Genomic DNA, 15,457 nt, shown 5'->3' with positions numbered 1-15,457 from the left:
AGCTTTCGAGTATATAATACATTCTGGTCAACTATGCCGCTGTGCTGTTCATCAGACCCCCAGAACTTACTCATCTTAGAACTGGAAGTTTGACCAACATCTCCCTTTCCCTCTGCTCCCCAGCCCCTGGCAACCACCAATCTACCCTGCGAGACACAGTAAAAACTGTTTCTACGAGTTTTTATTTTAGCGTCCACGTATAGATGAGGTCACACAGTAGTTGTCCTTCTCTGTCTGGTTTATTTCACTCAGCATCATGACCCTCAAGTCTCATCCATGTTGTCGCAAACGGCAGGAATTTCTTCTTTTTTGAGACTATTATTATTATTATTCCAGTGGATACATCACATTTTCTTTATCCAGTCATCCACGGACAGATACTTAAGTTGTTTCCCTATCTTGACTATTGTGAGTAAGGCTGCCTTCAACGTAGGAGTGCAAATACCTCTTCAGGACAGTGGCTTCGTGTCCTTTGGACACATACCTAGAAGTGGGATTGCTGGGTCATATGGCAGCTCTATTCTAAACTTTCTGAGGAAATTCCATACTGTTTTTCATAGTAGCTGAACCAATAATTGGTGTTTATATTCCCACCGACCATGCATGAGAGGTCCCTTTTTCGCATATCCTCACTCAGGTGTATTCTTGATAACATGAGGATTCCTAGCAAAGTATTTAGATCCTGTGCCTCTGTTAAACTAACAGTTTTTCAGAAAGCACTAAAAGCATATTTTCAATGATATGGATAACCACCTTATAACCTAACAGGAGCAAGAAACCCTGCTTTTCCTTTAAGAGTGTCTGTCCATTACAGAAATTTGAGAACATTGGTAAAGTGCCTGCCTGAGCATTGGTTCATGACTGTGTCAGTACCAAGTTGCTTTGCACCTAAGGCTAATGTAAAATCAACAGAAGTGAACTTAACATGGAAATCCTGCTTTTTAGCCAAAAGAAAGCCAAATCACATAAAGAGCTGCAAGACAAAAGGCTTTCCTGCAGTTCACATCAAGAAAAGTGGCAGAACTGAACCATCACAGGGCACGCGGTCAGAGAGTTAATGCTGATCTCAAAAGCTCTTATGCCTTTAGCGATCAGCGCCATAGCCACGTGGTAAAGACCAAAGCAACAACCTCTCTCCTCTACTATCAGATACTTAATTTTCAGCTAATGGAAATTTAGCAACATGGAACAAAAATAATTCACATCCAATATAAGGATCCGAGAATCTTCACCCCAGTCCCCTGCCCATTAAAGGGGTCAGTACAGTTCTGAAGCTTGAGAAAGACTTGGGTCCATGTGATGGCCACAGCTTTGAGACATCTTGCCTGGGTTCCCCCAGGCTCTGGCTCTTCCTAGCTGTTTGATGTAACGGAAGTCCCTCACCCCACTAAACCTGTCTCTCCACTTGTAACATGGGAATAATAACAAACATTCCCGTGGCTTGTCGGGAGGATGAAATTCTACCCTCTGTCTAAATCACACGTGTTAATAAGAGACACAGCCCAGAGCTGTTTTAGAGCCAGATCTCAATGTATTTTTGTTAGTTATTTGTATTATTATTTATTCTTGTATTGTATGTATAAATAATAATACAATTATTGTTCCTTATGACAAATAATAAATTATATTATTATTTATTTATTACTATTTATTCTATAAAGTGTCAGGGCAGAAATAAACAATAATACAATTATTGTTCCTTATGACAAATAATAAATTGTATTATTATTTATTTATTACTATTTATTCTATAAAGTGTCAAGGCAGAAATTAACTAATTAAGCCTCTCTGACAGGTGATGAAATGGAGACTCAGGAATTTCTAGCAACTGTTACACAGCAAGGAACTGATCTGCAGGCTCTGGAGACTGGTCTTTCCAATCTACCACACTGATCCTGAGGAAGGAGCCCAGGAATTGTCACTCTGTAGGTGAAGATACTCTGGCCACGCCACCAGCTAGGACTTCCTCGCCTTTGTTACTAGAATCGGGGCCAGCACTTCTCACTGCAGGGATCAAAGTTTACCAGGACACGTGATGATCAGTGATCATCTTTGCAAGTGCGGCTCCTTGGAGCACCTGGAGGGACTGTTTCCTAATGAGGTAAAAGCTCTTCTTCTCCACCTTGGGCTACCGGAGGCCACAAGCAGGGTGGCAAAGTCTCATCTCCCTTTAGCAGATGGCATGTGGAAGGGCGTGAGATAAGTGAGCATGAACATCCAACGTGCGTTTCCTTTTCCCTGCCAGAGAGCGCTCCTTGTTATCTGTGACAATTAGAGGATTTGTGGTTTCCATGACTGGAATAAAAGTAAATCGTTGTGGGGGGGGGTTTGGTTTTGTTTTTTGGGGGGAAGGGAAGAAACCTTTTCTAGACCTTGATGTGCGCTCAAAGAATCAACCAGAAGCAAGGGGAGGGTATAGCTCTGTGGTAGAGTGGGTGCTTATCATGCACAAGGTCCTGGGTTCAATCCCCAGTACCTCCATCATACACACACACACACACAAAAAACAGATAAACAAAATAAAATAAATGAACCTAATTAACTCCCCCTACCAAAAAAAAAAATCAACCAGAGAAGCCAATGGCTGGAAGAATTGGGCATACAATGAAAGTGGTGGCTCCCAGTCAGAAGTAACACCGTCTTCTCTACACAACAGGGAGATAAAATTCTCTAGACTATCAAATTGATAAGCCCGCAGTAACAGTCAATCCTTCTTGTCATTAAATGTGCTCTGCATCAGTGTAATATGTAATAATTGTCCATGAGAGGGATGCCCGTAGGCTGACTGACTCTCAGCGAAGGAGAAATAGCAGAGGCTGGCGATGTGGACTTATGCGTTGTGAGGAGGAGGAGGAAGGTGAAGCAGTGCTCAGGAAATGCCAGCTCCTGAAGGACTAAAGGCAAGGGACACCGGGGACTTGGAAAGCCTGCTGCTGATGAGAAGGAAATGCAGGCAGACAGGCGTTAGGAGTGAGCTAGCGTCTACTCTGTCTCAAAACATTTAGGATCCACAAGAACAACTTCTAAGTGGTATTTTTCAAGTGCCCCCCGGACCACTCCCTGGAGAGTAGTTTTCAAAACCTGAAAAACACAGCATCCCGTTGGAGAACCTCGTACAAACCCTGTATGAGGGAAAGGGGTCGTAAGGAACAAACTTCCAGCTGTAAGTCCTCGGGATGTGATGTGCAGTACGGCGACTGTAGTTAATAATACTGTATCATATATTTGAAAGTTGCTGAGACAGTAGATCTTAAAAGGTCTCATCACAAAAAGAAAAAAATGTGTAACCACTCATGGTGACAGATGTTAACTAGACTTTTTGTGGTTCATTTTGCAACATATAAAAATATCACATCATCATGTTGTACATCTGACACTGACACAAAAGTTATATGCCAATTATACTTCAATTTTTAAAAATCTGTTGAGTGAAGCAGAGAGCCTGCCCTGCCCTGGCCCTGGTTGGGGCCACAGATCTGTAGAGTTAAGAGGGGAGCTGAGGCAACAGCAGTCACTTAACAGCCACCAGGGACAAGAGAGCCACCCAGGGGCTGGCCCGGGAAAGTGAGGAGAGCAGGTGAGGGCTGGGGCTTGAGGGAGCGAGGCCGGCTCAGTGTCCACCCTGGGCGGCCGGGCTCTCCTGCACACCAGCGCCCGCTCTATCTATGGCCAGTGAAGAAAAGAGCCACGATGCATCGCCATATGTACACGAAGCAAATGTGAGCTCTACAAAACTTGCTTCTACTCAAAGAATCTAGAAAAAAACTCAGTCCATTATCCTAGATAGTTGAAAAATAATTTACTTTCTTTTCGTTTCTTTTCTTTTTTTAAATTTAACTACAGTTGATTTACAATATTGTGTTCATTTCAGGTGTACAGCTTCACATTCTTTTCCATTATAGGTTATTACAAGACATCGAATGTAGTTCCCCATGCTTTATGGTAGGTGCTTGTTGTTTATCTGTTTTATACACAGTTGTCTCTATCTGCTAATCCCATGCTCCTAATTAATTCCTCTCCCAATAATTTCCTTTTTTACTTTAGTTCCTGGGGGAAAAGTACCAAAACTTTTGAAAGTCCTCTTCCCATCTCTCATCCTTCTATCCTCAGTCTCTTCCCTCTACTCAAGCTTCTTTGTCTCTCCTGCCTCTTCACTCTCTCTGTATCTTCCTTTTTCCTGCCAATGGCTCGCTAACCTTTCCAAGATACCTCCCCGCACCCTCTCAATCTTCCCCCCTCTGTGGGCATGCGTATGTGTTCTGGGGGAGAGATGCCTGGCCTGTCACCCCCGGGGCACGGGACAGGGGGTCCTGGCTGTTCACTGCCCGTGACCCAGGGTCCTTCCTCACAGAATCAAGACAGCAGCTTTGCTTACCATCCTGTCATAGTACGTGTAGGACATTTAAAGATGGTCCTCTATTTCAAAATTACATCCTTCTTACCTTCTGGGTGTTAAAACATATCTTCTGTTAAATGGTGGTGACAGTAGCTGGTAGATTTCTTTTTAACCTACTTGGCTAAATACAGTGTTGCCGCCTTATATCAGACCTCAAATTTTTCTTTAAATGTTACAAGTCCACTAAATCCCCAAAGCCTTAGAATCATTATGGTAAGACAATATGAACACTTGAAATGAGTATTATACCTCAGTTTAAAAAAATTGTAAAGACAATATGCAGAGAAAGAACACCAAGCAGAAAGAAGGGGGCATTGGGGACGATCCGTCTGCAAACCGTTGACTGCGATCCCTCTTGGAAGGAGAATTTGAGGAAAGGTTAGAAAGAACAGAAAGGAGCAAAGGGATTAGAAACATCCCAGGCTGTGTATGAGGGCTCTTTGCATATATTTGCATACATTTGCATGCATGGTCCTATGCAGGTGTGAACACCTCAATGTTACTGATGATGAAGGTTCAGAGAGCCTAAGAAAAGTGCTCAAGACAACTCAGCCAGTGGCCCACCTGGAGGTGGTGTGGAGCCCACCCTGATTAGCAGCTGGGATTTAGAGACAGTGGAATTGATGGCTAGGTCTGAGGACCCACAAACAAAGAGTGGGGAGCAGAAAGTCTGCCCTATCTCTCCCCTAAGGATGGACAGGAATGTTCTCCTGAGATAGAAATCAGTTGAAGAGCCTTAGATATGGAGCCAAGCAATTAAAGGATTATTATTCTTAACTCACTAAATCACCAACCACCATGTGTCTTCACACATCCAGAGTCACATGGAAATTTAATCCCCTGTCCAGCGAGTGTTTCTGCTGTGTTCTCAAACTCAAAAGTTTGCCTCAAGTTAGCAATTGCTTTCTCTTTTTTTTTTTTCCCTTTCTTTTTAACTGAGTTAACTCCACCACTACATCCTGACAGTATAATTAACACTGGCCTTGGGAGAGGAATTGTTCTGCATTAAAAAATAAGTATCGTAGACAGATACTATTAGATCTTCTTGCATGGCTGAGGAAGAAATCAGTACACTGAGTGTGAAATCAAGAGAAGTCAAAGAACAAAGGAGAAGGAAGGCTAATGAATTCTCAGATGTGTTGGAAACCTGTTAAGTCCTGGGTTTGACACTAGATGTAGAGTTAAGTGATTTTTAATTGTAATTTTAAGTTGAATATAATCCAAGAATGTTGTCTGTCATTTCACAAAACCTCACTAATGGTTACCCATGAGGGATACATTAACTTCCACAAAAGGGATTCCTTAGGAATCAGTCGTCTAAGCGTTTGAGACAAAGGTGATCTTCCATAAAATTATGCATCTATTTTCCTGCAGGTTTTTCCTTTTTTTTTTTAGATTTAGAGGATTATTCTTTAATGCAGCATAAAGTAGTGTAAACTGATTGATAAAAATTCATTGAACAGTATGTCTGTACATTAAGGGCAGCATCTTTTTGTTGATTTTTGTTTTGTTTTATTTTGTGTATATATTTATATATTTTATTGACATATAGTCAGTTTACAATGTTGTGTCAATTTCTAGTGAACAGCATACTGCTTAAGTCATACATAAACATACATATATTCGTTTCATATTCTTTCTCACCTTATGTTACTACAGGATATTGAATAGAGTTCCCTGTGCTCTACAGTACAAACTTGTTGTTTATCTATTTTATACATATTAGTATCTGCAAATCTCAAGCTCCCAATTTATCCCCTCTCATCCTTCCCCCCCCCACCTCTATGTTTTTCAAACTGAGCTGTTTATGTTTGTCAGGAGGGCCACATAGTCATCAAGTAAGAAAGAGTTAGGGAAGTATTTCCTGAACAAATATTGTAATATCTTTCTACAATTTCTGATCTTATACATAAATCAGTCTACCAGCTATCAATCACAAAATGAGATAGATTATAGGAAAATGCTTGGTCAACTATTCAGAACTCCTTTGATGTAATATATTAGTATTATCATCATTATCAGTACTTACACCATTACCATATTTTAACTTAGTGTGGAAACATATAATAAAATAAACACTAATTCAGACTAACTGGGAGAGAACAGCCTAAATCTTACTGTGTTATTAAAATGTAGTGCTATTATCATAAAGTCCATAATCTAACTTAAAACTGCTAATAAGTGCAACTAAATACAGTTTATTCTGTTCTACTTCCAGATAAGAACCATTTATACTTTAAACTACATATTTATATGCTGTAATGAATGTGATCAATTCCTTAAGAAAAAGAATTTATCCTGTTAATTATTGTAAACATGTCTATATATTAAAACCTCATTAATCCAGGCTTCCAATAATTCAGAGTTTAAGCTCACTTTCCCTATGCCAAAATGAAATACACCTTTCTCCTGAGATAATATGAAGGTATATTTCAGTAGGGCACAAGCTGAATTAACAAAATTTAAGATACAGTCTCTGGAAGAGATTTTATTTGGAAGGCTTTTAAAATCCTGCATTGCTGCCATCTGGTGGCCAAATGTGGTTCTCTACCATAATTTTAATATTAAAACTATGTGTATAGAAACGAAACAAATTGAAGTTTACCATTATGTGTATGCTGATGCAAATTTAAACATATTGCCATAAAGTAAGCGCAAGTAGAGATTTAGATAATTACCTGTAAAATGTCCATTTATATTAGTGATAAGCCCAAAGAAATTCTTCACTCAAACATGTCTGTAGTGGATTATTAATTATGATAGAAAGCAAGGTCCCTGCCTATGAATTCAACCCCAAAACAATGAGAAATAGTATTTGTAAAGGTCGCTTCACGTTATTTTGTTAGCATAGGGCAGAGTTTTTAACAGCTCATGGGTTTCTGAGTTCTATTCCCACAGATCCAAGCCATACAAGGTTCTGCTGCTTATTAGCTGAGTGACTTTTGGTAAATAACCTAACTGCTCCACATGCTCTGTACCTCATATCCTCGTCTGCAAAATAAGGATAATTTCACCTACCTTTCAGATTTGTTGTGAGGACTAATTGTGGATGTGTAGAGTGTCTGGCACACAATGAGCATATAATTAACGGTAGCAATGACTAGCATTCTGTCCTAAATGGTCGCATAGCCTAGACTCAAGGAGAATGCATAGTTCTAACCCTGAATTTTCAATCAGCTTCTACCAAAGGTGCAAATCAATAACCAACCTTCTACCGTCCTCCCCATGTAAGCATTTAAGAGAAGTTTCTTCATAACTGCTCCTCCTATTATGAGTTTGGCCTCTTGAAAGACCAGTATTTCTTGGTATTTTCAAAATAGCCAAGAATGTAAGGAATCCACACTCAAACATTAGGAAAATGGGAAATAGGCACTGAATTCAACCTACACCTTTATGCTACTTCCTTAAAGGGCGAAGCTCTCAGCCCAAAGGTACTGCTCCCAGTGACCTAGTGTAGAGGGGCGTTCTGATTCTGATAATTCTCCAGCTGTCTAGGCATTCCCAAGCAGAGGGGCGCATCATCTGGACAGCCAGTTGCTACCCCCTGGTACACCCTAAAAGAGACAATTTACTACCCGCCCCCCAATGGGGGAGCTAAACTTGACTGATCAGAAATTGTTTCATATACTCCGGTTTCCCTAAGGACTTGCCTCAGCTGCTTAACCTTAGGTTGTTATTTCTGAATTAAGATGTTTCAATAGCAGGAAAACAGCATGAGAGGTTTTATCTTACTGACATAGCACAACCAGCAACTGCATAACCTGCCCGCCTTCCCAGGCCGCCTGGCCGGGCTTAGCCCCCCTGAACCCACATGTCAATAACATTCATTAAGTGTCACATGTATGTTTGTGTGGCTCTGGACTGGGTGATAAAGATTGGTCAAAAATGAAGAAATAAAGACATAATTTTTATTTTCAAAGAACATAATGTCCATCTGGGAGAACCTAATAATAATAAGGGAAAATACTAAGAAATCACATTAACAGAATGCAGAGTACGTGGTTCTTGGCAGCAGGGAGAAGGAAGACAGCAGAGTACACTGACATGACTCCAGCCTTTGAGCGTCTCTCACTCACAGGAAGCATGATTCCCAGGCACTCAGCTCATTTCTGTCTGCCATGGAGCTCATCCCTTAGTCTATCTGGGCTCCCCCCTCCCCAAAGTTAAATAGCTAATCACTTATAGAATCTTTTATTGATCACCAATAACTATGTCCATGAAGCCTCTGCAACCATTGAGTGCCCTATGCTTGTTCCAGAGGCATATAAACAGAAATTGGTTTATAAATTTCAGTTAATATGCTTGAAAACAAAACTAGAGAAGGATTAATGTACAATTCAGATTTGTCATAATCAACCCCTGGATGCGAGAGCCTAGACAGGCAATAATAAAGACTAACAATCTTACCAGGATTATGAGGCAGCAAATTATTGGACAAGATATCTTTGATTTATTATAGTCATCAAAGGAATTATTCCAGAGCTATAGAAAATGGTGTGAGTCAAGTTTCAGAAGAGATAGAGTCAATTGTTAATCACTAAAATGACTTGTATCTTGGTATCTCAAAAATTATTTGAAAACAAAACAAGGAAATTAACTTTGTCTGTCTCGAAAAGAGGGCTATGTAGCCAAGTTATCAGTGTGCACTTATAAGCGGCTGAGCCAGAGGAATAACCGTCTACTTACACCTTAACAAAGCACTCGACACTGTTTTGTGATGAAAATCAACGAAAAGTCTACAAATATATGGATAAAGGAACTAAAGATGATGTAGTGATTAACTCACTGGTCTCTAGAAAATTTTAGGTAAATAACAGCCCTGTTTTGCATTACCTTCCTTCTTGAGTTCTAAATGGCAACACATGGATTTTTGGTGCGTCCCAACTTCATAAGTTGAAAGATCTGTCTCAGAGCACCTACACTCTGAAAGCATGTGAAGCAGGAAAGAAAAGATGTAGTGGGGAAATACAGGGGCACTGAGGGGGAAAGTTGTGGAAGCCTCTGACAGAGGCTTGTAGCAGAGAGGACTTGTTACTGAGCTCAGGTCTGGCTGCTCGCCGCTCAGAAACCAATACGTGAGAGGCAAGTGTTCACTGAAATGGAAAACGTTGCTTTTAATCAGAAAGCCAGGAATCTGGAAAGAAGGCAGACTGATGTCCCCCAAACCAGCTCTGAGAATTCTGCTTGGCCATGAAAGTTTTTAATTGGAAAAGGGGACGTGATCGCAGTTAACCATGGAGTAGGCAACGGACTTGTTGACTCCTTGTGACGTTTCTTTAGATACTATCTTGCTCACACAGTCTGTTCACAACATTACTGAAGAGGAAGCGAGGGGAGAGGTCTGGTCATATGTTAGTTACTTTTTCTTCATTTTTCCTCCTTTGATCTATGAGAAGAACCAACAGGTTAAGCAATGTGTTGTGTCAGCAGAAGATCTGGGGGGGAGATGAGTGGCACATGGGGGGGCCTGGTTTAAGGTTAGGGACGGCACAGCTCTGCTAAACTGACAAGACAGAGGGGCCTCCTACAGAGAGCTCTTTCCTGCCAGAAAAGTCAGATGGGGAGGAGATTCACTCTCTGGGCTGAGACTGTCACTTTCCATATTGTGCAGGACACCGTTAAGTCGTATAAATACTCTGAGTTTGCTCCTTCAGCCTGTCCTGCCCCTCAGTCTCAATGATTGAGACCATACGTCCCCCTCCAGTTACTGTAAGCATTCGACTGTGAGTTCCATTAGGGCAGAGGTCCTGTGTGCTCTGTCAGCGGCTCCATCCTTAGCGCTTAGAAGAGTACTCAGAGCATAGCTCTTGAATGGATGGTAAATCTGATGAAGAAACTCACTGAAATAATCTGTCTGCTGGGTTCAAGAGAAATACTTCTGAATCAATAGCTTTTCTCTGCAGAAGTAATAACACTTATAAATGCAAATGGAAAAAGTGTTCCATTCACAGAAGCGACAACAACTAGAAGCAGTGGCAATACAAGGTCAGCACGCGCATGAAGAGCAGCACAAGTGTTACTACAAGACATAGACCAACACTGGAACAAATGCAAAGATACAACATTGTTGCTTGGGAAGGTGATAATAAAAATGTCCATTCTCCCAAAAGTAATCATGTAAATCAATGTAATTCAAATTAGTATCCCAAAAGAATCTTTTATTTCATTAGGATTATCTCGCATTTCATATGTAAGAATAAATATCCAGAATAGCCAAGAAAGCTATTTAAAAATTGAATGACAGGGGTGGGGCGAATAGCTCACTGATAGAGTGCATGCTTACAAGCATGAGGTCCTGGGTTCAATCCCCAGCACCTCCATTAGCAAAAACTAAAAAAAATTAAAAAATAAAAATCAAATGACAATAGGGATGTACTATAAAGCCACTGTCATAAAACCATTATGGTATTGACATGAAAACAGAGGGAAAATAATAAGTCAATGGAATAAACTAGATAATCCAGAAACAGATCTCAGTGTGTGTGTGACACAGGGATGCGTTCATTTCATAAGTAATGAACCGATTCATTTAAAAAGCTCAGTGGCAAAGCCAGTGCTGCATAAGGAGGAGTAAAAGGAGACGGGCCTTTACTCACACCGCGTACAAAGCATCTCCAGGTGTACACGAGACTCTTCTGTATAGCTAAATAAAATAAATAAACATGTTAGGAGAAAAGGTAAGAGACCGCATATATAATCTAGGCATAGAAGAAAATTTACATCTAACAAAATTTCATATACTGACCCCCTTTGATGGAGCAATTCTACTGGAAAATAAAGGTATCTAAAGCTATCGATAACTATGTTTTCTGCAGAACTGTTCCTGAAGGTCAGGAGCCACAAGCAAAGAGGATGGCTGTCAATTTGGGGGATGGTTGAATGTATGAAGATAAATTTACATCGTGAAATAATTTGCATTATTTAAAAGAACGAGTTAGAATTCTACTACCTACTTGGAGAGAGTTCCTTGACGTTTTCTTACGTGAGAAAAAGAAAATGCATAAAAGTAGGAGTACTATAATGTCATTTTTTAAAGAATGGAAAAATTGCCTTCTGTTTGTATACCTGTGTGCATAGGAGTATATCTATATGCAGTTTGTTTTTAATTATAGAGCACAGAATAGAACACATTCGTAAGAAGTCAGGTTGGCCTGATTTGGGGAGGAGCAAAGGAGAGAAGCAAAAGGAGGCAAACGAAAGAGAAAAAGAAATCATAGCCCTAAAAATTTTGTGATAGGATTCCATTTAAGCCTTTACATTAAATCATATATATACACATATATGTATGTGTGCATATATATAAAGAAAAAAATTCTAATTTAAAAAATTGAAAAGTGAGGAAAGGAAGGAAGAGAGGAAAAGAAGGGAAGGGTGGAGGAGGAGAGGGGTGAGGGGGAGACAGGGAGGTAGAAGAAACTGGCATCGCAGATCAGTCTTTTCAGATTTAACGTCACATAAGCTACTTCATTCGGTAGTGACGTAAGACTCAACCTTGAGAGCACTCAACAGTATCAGGTTTTTAAACAACTTCAGTTCAAAACGTGAGGGCAGCGTGGGCTTGTCTGATGCTTTCTCATGATTAGATTGAGGATGTGTGTTTTAATCAAGAACCACACAGATGAGCACCTCTCAGTGCTCGTGTTGGGGCGCACGGGGTTGAGAGGTCTTACTGCGAGTGATGTTAACCGTGACCGTTTGGTTAAGGTGGTGTCTACCAGTTTTCTCTGCTGTAAATTAATATTTTCCCCATTCTAATTAATAAATATATTGGAGGGGGACACTTGGAGACTATGCAAATATCCTGTTTCTCCTCAAAGTGTCTCCCATCGATGTTAGGGTCTCTTGGTGAATTTCGCCTGAAATAATGATTATTATGGTGTTTGCCTAATGGTGATTTTTCATTTCCCTCATTTCTTGTAGTTTCACTAAAAGGAATTTTACTATAAGGAAAAAAAATTTGAGGGCATTTTTATATTTTTGTAATTTTTTTTCTCTTTCCTTCCCTCCACACTTCTTCCTTTAAAAGAGAAAAAACAAAACAAAAAAATAAAAAATCTACTGCCACTGTTGAATGTCATCTGCGTGGCTCAGAATCTTACCTGACTGCATGGAAATCTTTTAAGCTATGTCTGCCGAGTGATTTTCTAAGCTTTGTGTAGTATGTGTGACGCCTCACATAGTCTATTGATAACAGGCTTCTCCTAAAGGCAAAACTATTCAGCTCCAAGAAAAGCTTGCTTTTGCAAAACAACAACAGAAGCTTCCACGTCTTCTCAGTTTTGAAAGTCGAGAGGCTACGTTTCCAACACGGAAGAAACAATTTCTGAAACACCTTAATAAATCTCCGTAATTGTTAGAACACCATCAAGTCAAGCAGAAAACCAAGAAGGGTATCAATTTCTCCAAAGATCAAGGTCAATAAAATCGGTTCCAGCAACCATTCAACAATTTATAATGAGATCAAACTTGTCACCAAGTATCTCGGGAAAGTAATTACAATGGACATACTTTGAGGCTGTGGGTTAGCATAAGGTGTCACCAAGGAATTAAGACTGATGACAGTATTAAAAGGTTTAGAGAACAATAGATGAGGAATCCGAAGAGCAGGGAAGAAGGTTTTCACGCAGACACTGAGTCTGCAAAGTAAAATTAATATAAAATGTGAATTCAGGTTGGTGTCATTCAAATAATCTATGTCCATTAAATTTTTATATTCAGCCCTCATCTAATCATTCATTCCAGCTGCCTCTCTCCTCTGCTTTAGCAAGAGTAGAAACCATCCTCCTCGCTCCATCCAGTCAGAGCAGAGCAGCCACGTGAGATGGACAGGTTGTATGTTTCTGTACCTGTTTCCAAAGGAGAGACAGTTCAACGTTTGGTCCTTCCACACATTTTTATTGAGCGTCAACAATACTTGGCCCTTTCTGGCCAACATCAGAGGGTTTATATGAGGATTATTTCATTAGAATTGATTAATGAGGTTTACGTTCCATGGAAAATCTTAGCTTGGTGAGTGCTAGGTGATAAATTGTCTGTAAATGTGTTAGCTACCATTAGTATTATTATTTCCTTAACTCACCTCGACGTCTTTGTACTGGCTGCCCCGTTGGCTTGAAACGCCCCTCCCCAGTTTATTCATTCTTCAGGACTAGAGTTATCACTTCCTCTGTAAAGCGTCTCCTTTTTCCCGGAACAGTTACTGGCTTCCTTCTCCCACTCTGAGCTCTCTGTACATATTATCAGTGACAGAAATATCCACATCTTATCTGTCCCCTGCTCTGTCCCATATCTGTAAGTGATTAACTCAACTTCCAAAAACAATTTTATGAAATCTAGTTAAGCTGGAAAATTTCCTACCTTACAGCCCAAGTAATTTCATTCCTCCATCTGTGCCCTGGAGAAAATTTACATGGAGACAGGCATGAGAATGTCCAAAGCAGTTGTACCTCTAAAAGCAAAATAATATAAATAACTGAAATATCCAGTAAAAAGAGAATGGATTTTAAATATCACAACGTATTCAGATACTGGCTATTATGTAAGCATATGAATCAGTGATTACGGCTACATGTATCGACACGGAGAAATCTCACAAGTACAATGTTGAATTTAAAAAGCAAGCTGCAGGAGAATAAATGTAGTATGATACTGTTTATGTAAAACTTACCAATATTAAAACTTTCAGGATAGTGGTTATCCTATTGGAAACAGGTAAGAGGATGTGATCAGAGAAAGGTGAACCAGGGCAAGTGTGTACATACACGGCAATTTTTTTTAAGACAAGTTGTAAGGACATGAGTGTTTGTCACACTCTTCTAAAAGTAGGGCTGCTATTTATTGAGTAGCTCCTTTGTGCAGGGCACATTGCCTCCATCACATCATATACTCAAAACCATGTAAGACAGATTTACTCCTTTAAAGGGGAAGGAAATGCTGAGACAGGTGATTCATTTGCCCCTGATCACAAAGCATCAAGACAGGAAAGCTGAGCTTGAACACAAACCCATCAAAAGCCAAATATTGTGCACTTTCCACTGCATATCCACTGTCTTGGCTTATTTTCCTTTCTGGACCTAAAATTCCTTTAACTAAGGCTACCTGGCTGACTCCATCCCCCGACTAGGGACACACACATACCCAGGCACTCAGAGCACTCCCTGCTCTCAGGCAGAGCAGTAGATTGAGAGGACAGAACCCCCTTCTGAACTTGAGAAAGACATCTATCTGTTCACCGGGTTTGCTTAAGTAATAGGAGACGGTTAAGTTAGGAGTTGTACGTTGCTTAGTGGTTAGGACAGAGTTGCTACACCTGTAGGATGTAGACTCAGACCACTGGTGGCCATCTTTGTCACCACTTAAAAGTGAAGGCGAGGGGGTGAGTTTTCACTGAGGGGTACAGCCCAGTGGTCGAGAGCGTGTTTAGCATGCACGTGGTCCTGAGTTCAATCCCCAGTGCCTCTGTTAGATGCGGAAAGAAAAGTGAAAACCACACAGAGAAAAAGAAGACACGTGAGGAGAAGAGAGACATTTCTAACAATACAATCTGAGACTTGGGCTCTTCATTGCACGAACCATCAAATTTCTTTGTCTTCAGATATATGTATGTATATGCATGACTGGGACACTGTGCTGTACATGAGAAACTGACACATTGTAACTGATGGTATTTCAATTAAACAATAAAATAAATAAAGTTTCTTTTTCTTTAGTTCAGTTTCAGTTGGTTTTGTCTCTAGCAGCCCAAAGGGTCCTAATATACCAGTTTATTTTATTATATGCTTTCCTATACTTATAGTTCTTTCCCTATATATTCGTGTGTTGTTCTTCATTTATTTGAACATATTTTGATTATTGTGTCTCCTCCTCCATGAACAGTAAGGTCCATGAGAGCACAAATCATGTTTTATTTTGCTAACCATCATAGCCTTACTGTTGTCCAGAACAACCAACAAGCACCTATTACATATTTGTTTAATTAATAGTGAAATAAATAAATCAATGAGCAAGCAAACACAGAGCTCCCCTCAGCGTTTGTGTTCATGTAAGAGGTGCCAAGCCTCT

At 40.1% G+C, this 15,457-nt stretch overlaps 1 non-coding gene across 1 annotated transcript; it reads left to right on the top strand.

Moving 5' to 3' along the window:
- Nucleotides 1-2,408: 2,408 nt before the first annotated feature.
- On the top strand, nt 2,409-2,481 carry TRNAD-AUC (transfer RNA aspartic acid (anticodon AUC)). Its single transcript has one exon. It is a non-coding gene; the product is annotated as a tRNA-Asp (tRNA).
- Nucleotides 2,482-15,457: the final 12,976 nt, after the last annotated feature.

This window comes from Camelus bactrianus, chromosome 29, assembly GCF_048773025.1.
Source record: "Camelus bactrianus isolate YW-2024 breed Bactrian camel chromosome 29, ASM4877302v1, whole genome shotgun sequence".
Classification (NCBI taxonomy): Eukaryota; Metazoa; Chordata; class Mammalia; order Artiodactyla; family Camelidae; genus Camelus; species Camelus bactrianus.
This window is presented reverse-complemented; position numbering and strand designations above follow the sequence as displayed.